The 12,790-nt window shown below is 33.6% G+C and overlaps 1 pseudogene; it reads left to right on the top strand.

Moving 5' to 3' along the window:
* The first annotated feature begins 2,298 nt into the window (after window positions 1-2,298).
* On the top strand, window positions 2,299-3,841 carry LOC149193618 (abscisic acid receptor PYL9 pseudogene; annotated as a pseudogene).
* Window positions 3,842-12,790: the final 8,949 nt, after the last annotated feature.

The following is a 12,790-nucleotide window of genomic DNA, read 5'->3' as shown; positions in this document are numbered from 1 at the left end:
GTCAATAGATTATTAGCTATTTGATTCCCCTCTACCAAAATTATAGTAGTTAAATCATACACTTAATATAATTAAATTATATAATATGTTCACCCATAAAAAAAATTCTATTGTTTACATATACCCAAATGCTAAATAGCAATACTAAAAGTTAAACTTATTAATTAAATTTTAGTATAAAAATCCTAAATATGATCATTACACTAATGAATTATTATTTTAATTCATAATAAAAAAAATCCAGGTTGAAAAAAACAGGATATTATATTATCAATAAAATATATATGACAGTTAACATTCATATCAGCATTAATTCGTAATATTTATTATGTCAAGTTTCATTTATTCATATTGCATTGATGCTGTCGTCGTATCTATACATTGGGTGTCCGTATTTCGATAAATAAATTTTATTGTGCATTTAAACGTAATCAATTGATTCTACGGAACTTTTCTTAAAACTCTGTAACTTTTCTTAAACTCTGTCACGGGTTTGTCTGAGGGTAAGCCAAAGCCATTCTTAATTTCTGAATTCATTTTACACAACCATCCGTTTGACGGAAACACAACGGTCATGTTCGATTTAAAATGGCGTAATTTTTTTATATCGTTCATCATGTTAGATTTAAAATTATGTAAAATGTTTAATTTAAATATGAATGTCTAGACTAACATAATTATTATTCAAAAATAATTAAAAATGTACTTTAAAGAAGTTATAAATTAAAACAGTAATAATTCAAAATGTAATTTAAAGAAGTTTTAATTTTGAAACAGTAAATTAAGAAAGTTATATTTTGGTTTTCTTAAAAGTCAAATTTCCTTGAAAATATATTAGAAATTAAAAATTAGAAAAATTGCATTTTTAATTTGATAAATAGCACAATGAGTATTTCAAAAAAATTTGTTTATTTATTAAAGTGAAATTACTAGTTCAATTCTCTGCCTAATCCTAATAATATAAAAATCATATTTTCCAATACAACCAATCCTGGTGAAATAAAAATCATATTTTCTAAATACAAACCAGAAGAAAAAAACCAATCATTACATCTAACTCAAATAATTTAATATCCAAATATTTACATAATCACTTTTTATATCTACTAGGTAGTTATCCTATTTATTTTATATCTACTCGGTGAATTGAAGGATTTCACAAATTTTCAAAATTCTTTAGTTTATCATCATATTCTAGCCACATAATTTTTTAGCCGCGTTCATCATTTTAAACGTTCTATATTTTTGATGAGCACAATTTTTTTTAACATTTTTTTTCTTAACTTTTAATGGATTTTTTTAGTGTCCACGAAAACTTCAAGCATTTCAGGAATAGCTCAAGCAATACGTATATTTAGTTATCCTAATGACTCCCGTCCATCAAGCCAAACAAAAAAGGATATATATTGTATAATGACTCTAGACCATCACACCAGAAAAAAGGACGAGTATATATTGTATATGAAAGTTCCATAAATAATATTTATTTTGGTTAAACACCAGTATATTTACAATACTGGAGTATTATGTAATTTATTGAACTATTATATAATTTTAATTTTGCCCTGGTCTGACTTCCCTACCAGCAGACCCCGGCAGAAGTATGATCTTTTAAATAATTAATCGATTTTACTCTTCGCAAAAGAAGTTATGGCAATGACATCGTGCTTAGGTCAGCAGAGTAATGTGGAGCTAAAATCTTTCAGGCTATAGCAATATTAATGCGGTCTGACATGGGGTCCAAATAACACCATACAACACCCCGCTGGTGATGAGAGGCCCATATCAGACCGCATTAAAATTGCTATAGGGTCTGAAATAGGAGCCGCCAACATCTCACCGTGGAGTAATTGCCTCAAAACGTAGGCGCAACTAGATGTACAAGTTGTGCATATTTCATGCGAAAAAGTCGCCGAGTATAGAAACAAAAAAGTTCACCGCCAAACAAAGTTTCAAGATGTGTTGGAAGATTTTGTTTGCATTTACCAATAAAATAAATTAAAGCCAGCCTCGGCCCTCAGCAAGTTGAGCAAGTTGAACAATTGTGTGCACCCATAAATTAATCAAACAAAAATCACTATCCCTGTGGACCAAGTGCGCAAGTTGAACGAGTTGCTAGCCACGAAAAGCTTAGGATGACATGAGAACATATGGACGGGCCCTGTGCGTGTCGACGTAACGATAAGATTCCTGTAAATATTTTTTAATGTTGACAACGACAGCAAGACGATGATGGGATACAGAGTGAAGGCATCCCGTGTTGGTTCTCAAGACTTTTTAGGAGGTCACCAGAAGGTTATAAGTCTGACAAACCCCATCCCCTAAGTGTTCATTCTTGGAGAGAGCATTAACTCACGCTGGCTGTCTTTCTTTCTGTTGCTATGAGCTGTTGCTGAGACTACATAATTGTGAGTTTACCAGTGATTGGGCAGTGAGCAACTAGGGTTTCATTGAGTAGGCAGTGAGAGGCTAGGGTTCGGTATTTGTCTGTGTTATATTTTGGGGTTTTGAAGGCGCATCGATGGCAACGGTGTGTGAAACGCAGCCTCAGGAGGTGTGGAGATCATCACGGGATTCGATCTCCAGATTTTCTTGCGGATCTAAGCAATTTATCAAGAGGGGCCATGAGGAAGAAGAATATGGGGAGTGGTTGGAGGAAATGATGAGACGTTACCATTCTCATTCGTGTGAGAATGAGGGGAAACAATTCACAAGGTGCTCCTCAGTTGTGGTGCAGCTAGTGAAAGCACCAGTGAGCGTGGTGTGGTCGCTGGTGAGGCGCTTCGACGAGCCCCAAATCTACAAGCAATTTATCCGCAGTTGTTGCATAAGCGGTGAGGGAGATCTGAAGGTCAAGGTCGGCTGCCTGAGAGAGGTTCGAGTCGTCTCCGGTCTCCCTGCTGCCACCAGTACTGAGCGACTGGATATTCTGGACGAGGAGCGGCATATTTTGAGCTTCAGCATCGTGGGCGGCAACCACAGGCTCAGAAATTATCGATCCATCACCAGTCTTCACGAGAGGCTTATCAATGGTGAACCTGGAACCATTGTGATCGAATCCTACGTGGCGGATGTGCCACATGGAAATACGAAAGAGGACACGTGTTTGTTCATCGATACTATCGTTAAATGCAATCTGCAGTCCTTGTCTGAGGTGTCGAAGCACATCTTCAGTACAAACCACTGCTTCTAGTGCTTCGATACAAACCACTGCTTATAGTCTGGCAGGATGCAGTATAGGGCAGTTTGGGCAGTGTTCTAACAGTTAAGTGTGGAGGTTTAATCTTTACAAGTTAAAATTTTCTGAAAGCCCCACCGCATATTGCTCACTCTCTTCATATGACTAAGATAAAAACAATGGAATCGCGAGTCATTCTTGACTAAGATAAAAACAATGGAATGGCGAGTCACTTTTCCAACCAAAGTAACATCTCTGCTTATCCATTTAAACGTGAAGGGCAGGCCAGCAAACGTGTTCTTGATTCTTCAGTGTCAGGGTCGAAGGAAAGTTTTCCTTGGTTTGGGCATGTCAGTTGTGATTGCCTCCGTCCAAAGAATTCCATTTCCCAAACATTCACCTTGGGATTTTCAAAGATCCGTCTTGAATTATCTGAGCTGTTGGAGAGGATCGTATTGTTCTTGTAAATGGGAATTCAAATCTCAGAGAGGGTTGTATTGTTCCTTGAAATGGGAATTTAAAGAGGGTCTCTTGTTCATGTAAATGTATCCAATTTAGACCTCAGTTCAAATTCTCCAAAAAGGATAGAAGTCTTTCTTTGAAATTAAAATTCTCCAATAATGGTCGAAGTCTTTTTATAAATCTAACATACAAGTTGTAAAGCAAGGTGCGTCCGTGCGTATCGGCTCCTCACATCAATTATATTTAGAATGCTTAGCCCCTCTCACATTAATTATATTTAGAATCCTGTTTATTTTAAAATAATGTTTTCAAAATTATAATTAATTACATTATCAAACACCGGTTTATCTTTGGATTAAGTTTTCAAAACTATAATTTAATTCCCAATAATTAAATTTAAGTCCTTATACTAGATTTTTCAAAATTATAATATAATTTTAAATAATATTAAATTTATTTAAAATTCTAATTTACTAATTTAAGAAAAATAAGTTTAACTTTTTACCAATCTACCAGAGGGATAAGCCTTGAGTTAGATAATAGATTTGGAGTTATAATGGCTAATGCTGAATTATTAATATTATTTTTTATTTGATCAAAATGTTTATGTTTACATTAGTCTAGCATAACTTGAAAGAGCAATAATTATTTTGATGGGTAGTAGAGATTAATAGAATATTTTCAATAATTTTTATATATTTATTTTAATGTATTTTTTTAATTAAAATTGATTAATTAAAAAAAAATTGAATATGATTTATGAGTTTTAAGGCATGTGGTATTAGTAAGTCATGATATTGGTCAATAGTATTTTAACAAAGCCTCTTAACAAGTTAAAACTTTCCATGATAAAACTAGAGTGAATGTTGATAACAAACTATAAGAAACAAAGAATGTTTGGGATGACCATGGATAAATTTGGGTAATCAATTTGGGCATCCTCGCCAAGCATGGATACTAGTAGGTAGCACTAGCTCGTGGCTGCTTTGGCTCTTACTAGGAATTTTTCATCACTTCCAATGTGTCGCCTGCACCGGAAGGGAGCCTTGTTTGGCAGAGCGAGGAGGCAGAGGGGAATGAGATGCTCGCAACGATGAGAGGGCACTAGTCTATAGGCATTTTCTATAATACGAAGGTGGAGGAGGGGATCATTATGCCTAAAAGATTCTCTCGTTTGTACCATGCCCACAAAAGGTTCGCTGAAAGCATGAACAAGACTCCTACTTAGGGAGTGGAAATGGCGAGAGAGTATGTAATTAGTTTGAAAAAATTCACTAGTTAGACGAGGATCATAAACAAAATTATGATCTTTGTTTGGTAAATGTATGGTGAGTCCATTTGTTTTATGGCTACAAAATCAGATGGAGTGGGAGCATTGGCTATCAATATTCAACATTAGATAGGAATCCCTGTGGGTGACATGAGGATCCTCTACAAAGGGAGGCAATAAAAGATGGAACAAGGCCTAAGAGACTATGGAATTAAGAGGGATTCCACTATCTCTATAGTGGCAGGCTTGTTTGGAGGTGGGGCATATTTGGTTTCAAAGTATTTGTCCTTCATGGAGGCCCTCAAAATAGGACCCAACTCTTAGACGCCCCAAGCATCTCCTAAGGCATTCTAGGTGGATAAAGTTAAGGAGGTGCCTTATATTGAAATTTCACACCTAGATCTCGAGGACTATCTTCAACACTACAATGAATTAGATCTCATTTGCTACTTCAATGTCTTATGGCCACACTCAAAGGATCTTCATAAGTGGATTCATTCGTCCTGTACTAAGAAGTGCAAGGACATATTCTTCTCTAAGAGTTTTTTTAGTGTTGTTCACTAAGCCGAAAGATTACCAGACGGCCCCAGCTGGTGGGCCTCGGTTCTAAGGTAAAGAGGGTCTATTCCTAAAGCCCTAGTTTTTGGGTTTTGATCTCTCTATAATCATCATTACCAAGTTTCCAATTTTGGTTCCACCTCCAAATTTACCTACCCATCTTTGGTAATTTTCAATTTTTCAAGACAGGAAATTCCTTGAGCCATTATCTTACCATATAAATCTCTCGAGGGAAGTATGACCTATATACCTACCAAATAATATGTGTAAACATTACCAAAGGGTTTTCAGATCAAATAAATCTAAAAATCAATGATTATCATTGGAACAAATCTTTTGATTATGAAAATATAACGTTTTAGTGTCATGTTTGTCTTCAAACTGGTCATTTACGTAATTCGTGCCCTTTGTCAGATTCCAACACGAAATGACACATCAAATCTTCTAAATCTAAAATTTGGAAAGCTTGTGACCTAGGCTATGGAGGGCATGGCTTCTTCTATTTCTAATGAAGAGTAGGATGGTGTCATAATGATATGATTCCAGGGGAACCAGATCAAATTGTCGCTACTCGTCAGACTCTAAGACTTGTGATGATTCAAAAGGGATCCTAGTACCCCTTACAAAAAGGAAGTTGGTTTGTGAAGATGCCTCTTTGGGTTTACTAAAGCGGACACATGAATCAACATCTTCTAACATAGCCAAGGAATCTTCATATCTCAACAATAAATTGTAAATTACTTTGCTTGATCCACCTCCTATAGGTTGGAATAAGGTCACGAGAAAAAGAGGAAAGAACATTTGCTCTGAAAACTGTCCCCAAGTCAAGTGATTCTTTTGGGTTTGTGAAATCCATGGTAGTCTCTTTTTTTAGGTTTGTCAAATCTATGGTCTATCAAATTCCTTAGATGGACAAATGTTTCAACAATGTAAGTTTGTTTCTGTGATAATAGAAAGTATTAATTTACAAAAAAAAATGTTCATAACCAACATAGATCCATCTTAACTCTGAATCTTCCAAGCACTAAGAGTGATCAAATCTCCTTTCACTCTAAAATATGTTTGCATTTGAAGAGGTTGGATGCCTCTTGGTGATTGGTAGAGATCCAGAGCTAAGATGGATCTAGGCTAGTTTTATTATTAATTATAATTATATTTTTATATTTTATTTTTAGTTTTATGTAATTTGAAGAAGTCACAATGTTTTATTGATATTTATTATTTTATTATTATTTAAGTTCTTATTTAATTTTTTTAATTTTGATAGAGTCAAAATGTTTATATAACATTACACCATATCTACATTCATAGCATCTCTATACCTTGGGTTGAGAGCGTTTCTCTAGGAAATTACTTTTAAACTTTTCTTTTTTTTAATCCCACATGTAAACGTTTACAATCATTTATACCACTAAAACATTTTCCCCATACATCTTTCTTCTTATATTTAACTTAAAAATGTTATAAAATAAATTAAAATGAAATATTTATAAAATATTTTGATTTTGAAATGAGCTATGGTTTTTTGGGAAAGTGGTATTGATAAGCCATTGTATTGATCGATGATATTGAAAGGTATCCTATTTACAAGTTAATAGTAATCATGGTAAAATGAGAGTGAATATCTGTAGTTAAGAATCTTGTTATATTTTAATTTAAAAATGTTTTAAAATTAAATAAAATTAAAGTAATTTTCCTATAAGATATTTTGATTTTGAAATGAGTTATGATTTTTGGGCATGTGGTATTGATAAACCATGGTATTTGTCAATGATATTGTAACACATCCTATTTATAGGTTAATAAATGGGGGTGAATATTCATAAGAATCTTCTATATTGTAAAATGTTATCTACTCGTTAATTAAATTTAAATGCAATTATTGAATCATTTTAATTTATATGGTTAAATGGATCTTAATTTATAACTATTATTTATATGTTATATATTTTAATGTGATATGTATATTATGATTTTGTTTTATCTAAAAAAATGTTAATAATTTTATTAATAAAAATAAACGTTGAATAAAAAATTTGAATCTAATTTTTTTACATCTAAGGTCTAACATAAAACATCTAAAGCCTACATATATTCCCTCTCCCCTATACTAGGTTGTAGAACGACTCTCAACACAATTAAAATAGATATAAGTTAAAGTGATATGTTAATTCTTTAAATAATAATAATAATAATAATAATAATAATAAATGAAGTTATAATTTAGTTAATTTTTATGGTTTTCAAATGTTAGTAATGTAAAATGTACCATGAGATAAGCGTTTTAATGTCTATCAATATTTACCAATCATTCAATTTATATAATTACATTAATAATAATTGCATGATAAAAACTCTATCCTAAACATTTCTATCACATTAATAATTATTATATAATAAAAAAATTTAACCCCAATATCGAAAGTGAAACCAAAAATCAAACCTCTATTTCATCATCTTTCCTTTACAATAGTCACTTAACTCTGTGCTAAATACATAACACCTAATCTTAAGGGATCTTATTTTAATTTTATTATGAGTTATTAAGAAATTTTGGTGTAATTAATTGCAATGAGCATATGTAACTTCTTATGAATTTATTTCATTTTTATAATTAAATAAACCATCCTAAATCCATCTTAGGTGTAGATCTACCAAGCATTGAGAGGGATCAAATCTCTTGAGATGTAAAGACATTTGATCCCTTTCATGGCTTGATAGATCCGAGTTAAGATGGATCTAAGATAGTTTAATTCCCCCTTTAAATAGGCTATATTTCACATCAATAACATGGGTCAATACCATGGGTTCTCATAAACATAGAGCTCAAAAACCATTAGTATCTTGACTATTATATATTTTAATCTATTCAATATTGTTTATATGTTTATTATTAACTTTCTTTTTCTGTAAAATTTAATACAGAATTCCCTCCAATGGTATGTCTATAAATTGGATAAAAAAATCTCAATTTTAGTTAAAAAAATCCCAATTTGGATTTCAAAAAATTGACTAACAATGTCTTGGTGTTATTTAAGAAAATTCTCAATGGACTTCTAGAACAACAACAATGATGAATAGATTCTAGCACATACTTAAGCGGACTCTCATGTTGTCTAATTTATGGTTTATTTTCTAGTGTTTTTGAGTTCTAGGAGAAATTACAAGTTTAACTTTGCTATTGGACAATGATGAATAGATTCTAACACACACTTAAGCGGACTCTCATGCTGGCTAATTTATGGTTTATGCTCTAGTGTTTTTGAGTTTTAGGAGAATTTACAAGCTTAACTTTTCTATTGGTGTATGTTATGTTCCCTTTTCTAATTTCCTAGATAGACTTAAACTCCTATACCCACATGAATATTGTAAGTCATTTGATATAATCATTTTAATATCATACTCATGTTTATAATATTGGTTTAGTTTCCTAAGTGGCAAACTAACAACAATAGAATTGCAATGTTTTTACTTCAATAGCAATGATAGCCTAACTTACCAGAAAATAAAATTTCATTTTTCTACTTTTTAAAGTCCAACGATATCAACTCTATGTTAACCTTTATTTCTCGCTTACCTTTATCAAATTTTCTATATTTTATGGATTTGCATTTTTTTAGTACTTATTTAATTTCTTCTATTACGAACATCACTAATAGTTACATGATTCACAAATTTGGCCATGGAAAATAAATCAAAACTAAAGAATAAAATGAAAGTGCAAATAAAGAATTTGGAGCTACAAGGGGAGTTTTGTATGTATAAAAAGTTTCTCAAATAGTTCCTCTTACTTATTGAGGTTAAAGTTCCATCACCACTTGCTATATAAATTTGGCTTTACGACATTTGAACAATGTTTATGGTTGAAAAGTGGAAATTGCATGTGCAAGGATGCACAAACTTAGGAATGTGCACATATCTTAGAAATATGCATTTGTTCCTCTTTATATAGCATTTATGCTCCCAAAACCACCATGCTTGCATGCCAACTTAGATGTCTTAGCTATAAATGTGCGTTCCTAAGTAGGAGCATGCATGAACATTAAAATGTGTTCACATTCCTAAGAAAGAGTGTGCATGCATTCTAAAGCATGTGCACATTCCTATTACAATGGCATACATCATAAAACTCATATCTAGTACTCAAAATACTAAGGGTACCTATATACCTAGTTAGCGCTAAAGGATGCTCACAATCCTATTGCAATGTCTTCCATCAGTAGACTTGTATATAATGCTCAAAATGGTAATGGTACCTATTATATACCTAGTTAATGGAAAAGTATGCCCTTGAGAGCTTGTTTGTGGTGCTTTAAAGTGTCATGCTTAGCCCTCTTCCTTTAGGGGCTAAGACTTGTGAATCTTCCTTTAGGGGCTAAGTCTTGTGAATCTTCCTTTAGGGGATAAGTCTCGTGTTTGATCCCCTGACCATATCTATGGAATGAAGACTCATACCTAATGTTCAAAAGACTATCCCAATTTAAACACTAATAAAACCCTAGAATAATACTTTATGGCTGTCAACATGTTGTTGATGGATCTAGATACCTATAATCTCCCCATAGGACCTAAGGCACATGTTTCCTCTCTCAATTGTGTGCAACAAACCATGCCCCATAATTCTTACTCAAAAATATCACAGTGAAGACCATATTCCCACTTAAAGGCTATCGATCCCCTCAAGAGGCCGTCTACGATGGTTTAAGGTGTCATTTATTACCACTGAGCCCTATAAGTTGCTTAAAACCTTAACAATCTTAGGTTGGTGGATTGGGGCATCATTATGGCTTAGGATGCATAAAACATTTGTAGTTTATTTTAGGTCCACTACTTAACCACATCAAGGCCTTGAGACCCATAGCTAATGATAAAATCCTTGTGAGGGCATGAACATCTTTTATAAGAAGCCAAGGATACCCATCAGAGGTTATGTGTGGTGCTTCAAGGCACTGTTCATGGCTTTGAATGATTAAAATATTTCTTTTGGACCTAAGCTAGGATATCCTTCCCTATATTGTTTCAAAGAATATAGGACACAAACCTATTTCTGAAAACCACCTATTAGCTCTTACATTCCCAACCATAGACTATGGTACCCTTAGGAGGTTGTGTGTGACTATTTAAAGCATCCTTCTTGGCCTTGTATGACTAGAAAGTTATTTAGGGCCTAAGGCATGGCCTTCCCCCCTAGATTATTTCCACAAGCTTTGGATACATACTTACCACTCAAAATAACTTAGTGGCACTTACATAGCCAACCATAGGCTAAGATACCCTCATGAGGCTATTTTTTATTATTTAACATATCCTTCTTGGCCTTTGACGGCTAGAGGATTCCTTTAGTGTTGAAGCTTCATGTTTCCTCCCCTAGCCATGTCAATGGTCCTAAGGCCCATACTTTGTGCTAAAAAATGTTAATGGTACCGATATACCTAGTTAGGGGTAGATAAATCCCTTGAGTGGTTGTTTGTGGTGGCTCATGATATCTTTCTTGACCTTAGAAGAATTATTTAAATCATAACTCTTTGATTTATTCCCCTTGCCATATCCAAGGAAAAATTCCTTGTAATTAATATTTAAAACCTCCTAATGTTTACTATCCCCATCCATTGACTAATTTTATCTTAGAAAGTTCATTCATGATGGTTCAACATGTTGTTCACTCCAAATCTAAAGAATATTCCTTTAGGACCTAGGGCCTAGGTATCCTCTCTTTATCATGCATAAGGACCTAAGATATAGTGTTGAGAATCCCTTAATTATTGTGTATTCCAACATAAAGGCCAAATATAGACTTGAGAGGTGATCCATGGTGGTTTGAGGTGTCATTCATGACCCTTCATCCATGTAAGATACTTAGCAGCTGAAGAGGTTAGGTGGGTTTCTTTGAGGTTTTGTGCTTGATCTTATGTGCCTAGAAGCCTTATAAATTGAAAAAGTTTTGGGTTCCCTGCTTAATAATATCAAGGCCTTGACATCCATAACTATTGTTCAAAACCTTGTAAGGGTACTAACATCCCATTCTTAAAGGAAAATAATACCATTTAGAGTTCATGTGTGGTGCTTCAAGGCATTACTCATGGATCTATATTCCTTAAAGATTTCCTTAGGACATAAGGTATGCCATTCTTCCTCAGATTATTTCTAAGGCCCTAAGACATATACTAGTAAAAAACCACCAAGTAGCACCAACATCCCTGATCATAGGGCAAGGATAAATTCAATAGTCCATATTTGGTTGTTGAAGGAATCTTTGTTAGGCTTAAATTATTAAATATTCATTTAGGGAATAAGGTCCATGTGTCCTCCCATAATCATGTTTAGGGTCCTAAGACCATATCTAGTGATAAAAAATGTGAGTTGTAGCTATATACCCAGTTAGAGGTAAATGATTCCCTTGTAAGGTAAATTGTGGTGCTTCAAGGTGTCATTCTTAGCCCAAGAAGTCTAGAAGAATCATTTATGAGATTAATCTTATGTTGTTCCCCTAACCACATCTAATTTCTAGAAACTCATACTAATGTTCAAATTATCATAATGCTAACTATACCCATATGGAGGCTAAGGATATGCTATAATGGTCCTTTATTGTGGTTCAACATGTCATTGTTGGCCCTAGATGCCTAGATGATTATTTTAGGACCTAAGGCCTGGTTTTTCTCTCTTCACCATGTACAGGTACCCAATACCCATAACCAATGTTCAATATATATTAATTATTCCCATAATCCCACTTGAATGCCAAATATCCTCTCAAAATGTCATCCATGGTGGTTTGATGTTCCATTCATCACTCTGGAGCAATATAAGCTGAAAAAATCCTTAAGAGGTTAGGTGTGGTGATTTGAGGCATCATATTTGGACCTAGGTCTTAGATAAAGTTTCAATTTACCCCCCTCAAGCATTTTAAGGACATAAGACCCATACCTAATACTGAAAACTAAGCATGCTAAAGTATATACTCATAGGACAAGGATACCCTCTAGGGGCCATGTGTGGTGATTCAATAAGTTATTCATGGATTTAGGTGCTTGAAAGCCTTATTTAAGACCTATGTCATAACCTTCTTCCCTATATTATTTCTAGGTCATTGGGACACACATCCATTGATAGAAACAATCTAATCATACTAACATTCCCAAGATTGGGACAAGTATATCTTCAAGAAGCGATGGGTAGTTGTTTGAAGCATCCTTCTTAGCTTGGGATATTTAAAATATTATTCTAGGTCCTAAGATTCACATTTCCCCTACTAACAATGTGCAGGGACCCAAGACCCATATTTGAGATGGAAATATTGACCCTAGATGATTGAAAACTTC

The sequence above is a fragment of the Pinus tabuliformis genome, chromosome 2_2, assembly GCF_031772625.1.
Source record: "Pinus tabuliformis cultivar Carrire ecotype Pingquan chromosome 2_2, CPIR1, whole genome shotgun sequence".
In the NCBI taxonomy this organism is placed as follows: Eukaryota; Viridiplantae; Streptophyta; class Pinopsida; order Pinales; family Pinaceae; genus Pinus; species Pinus tabuliformis.
The sequence above is the reverse complement of the archived record's forward strand: the minus strand, read 5'-3'. Positions and strand labels throughout refer to the sequence as shown.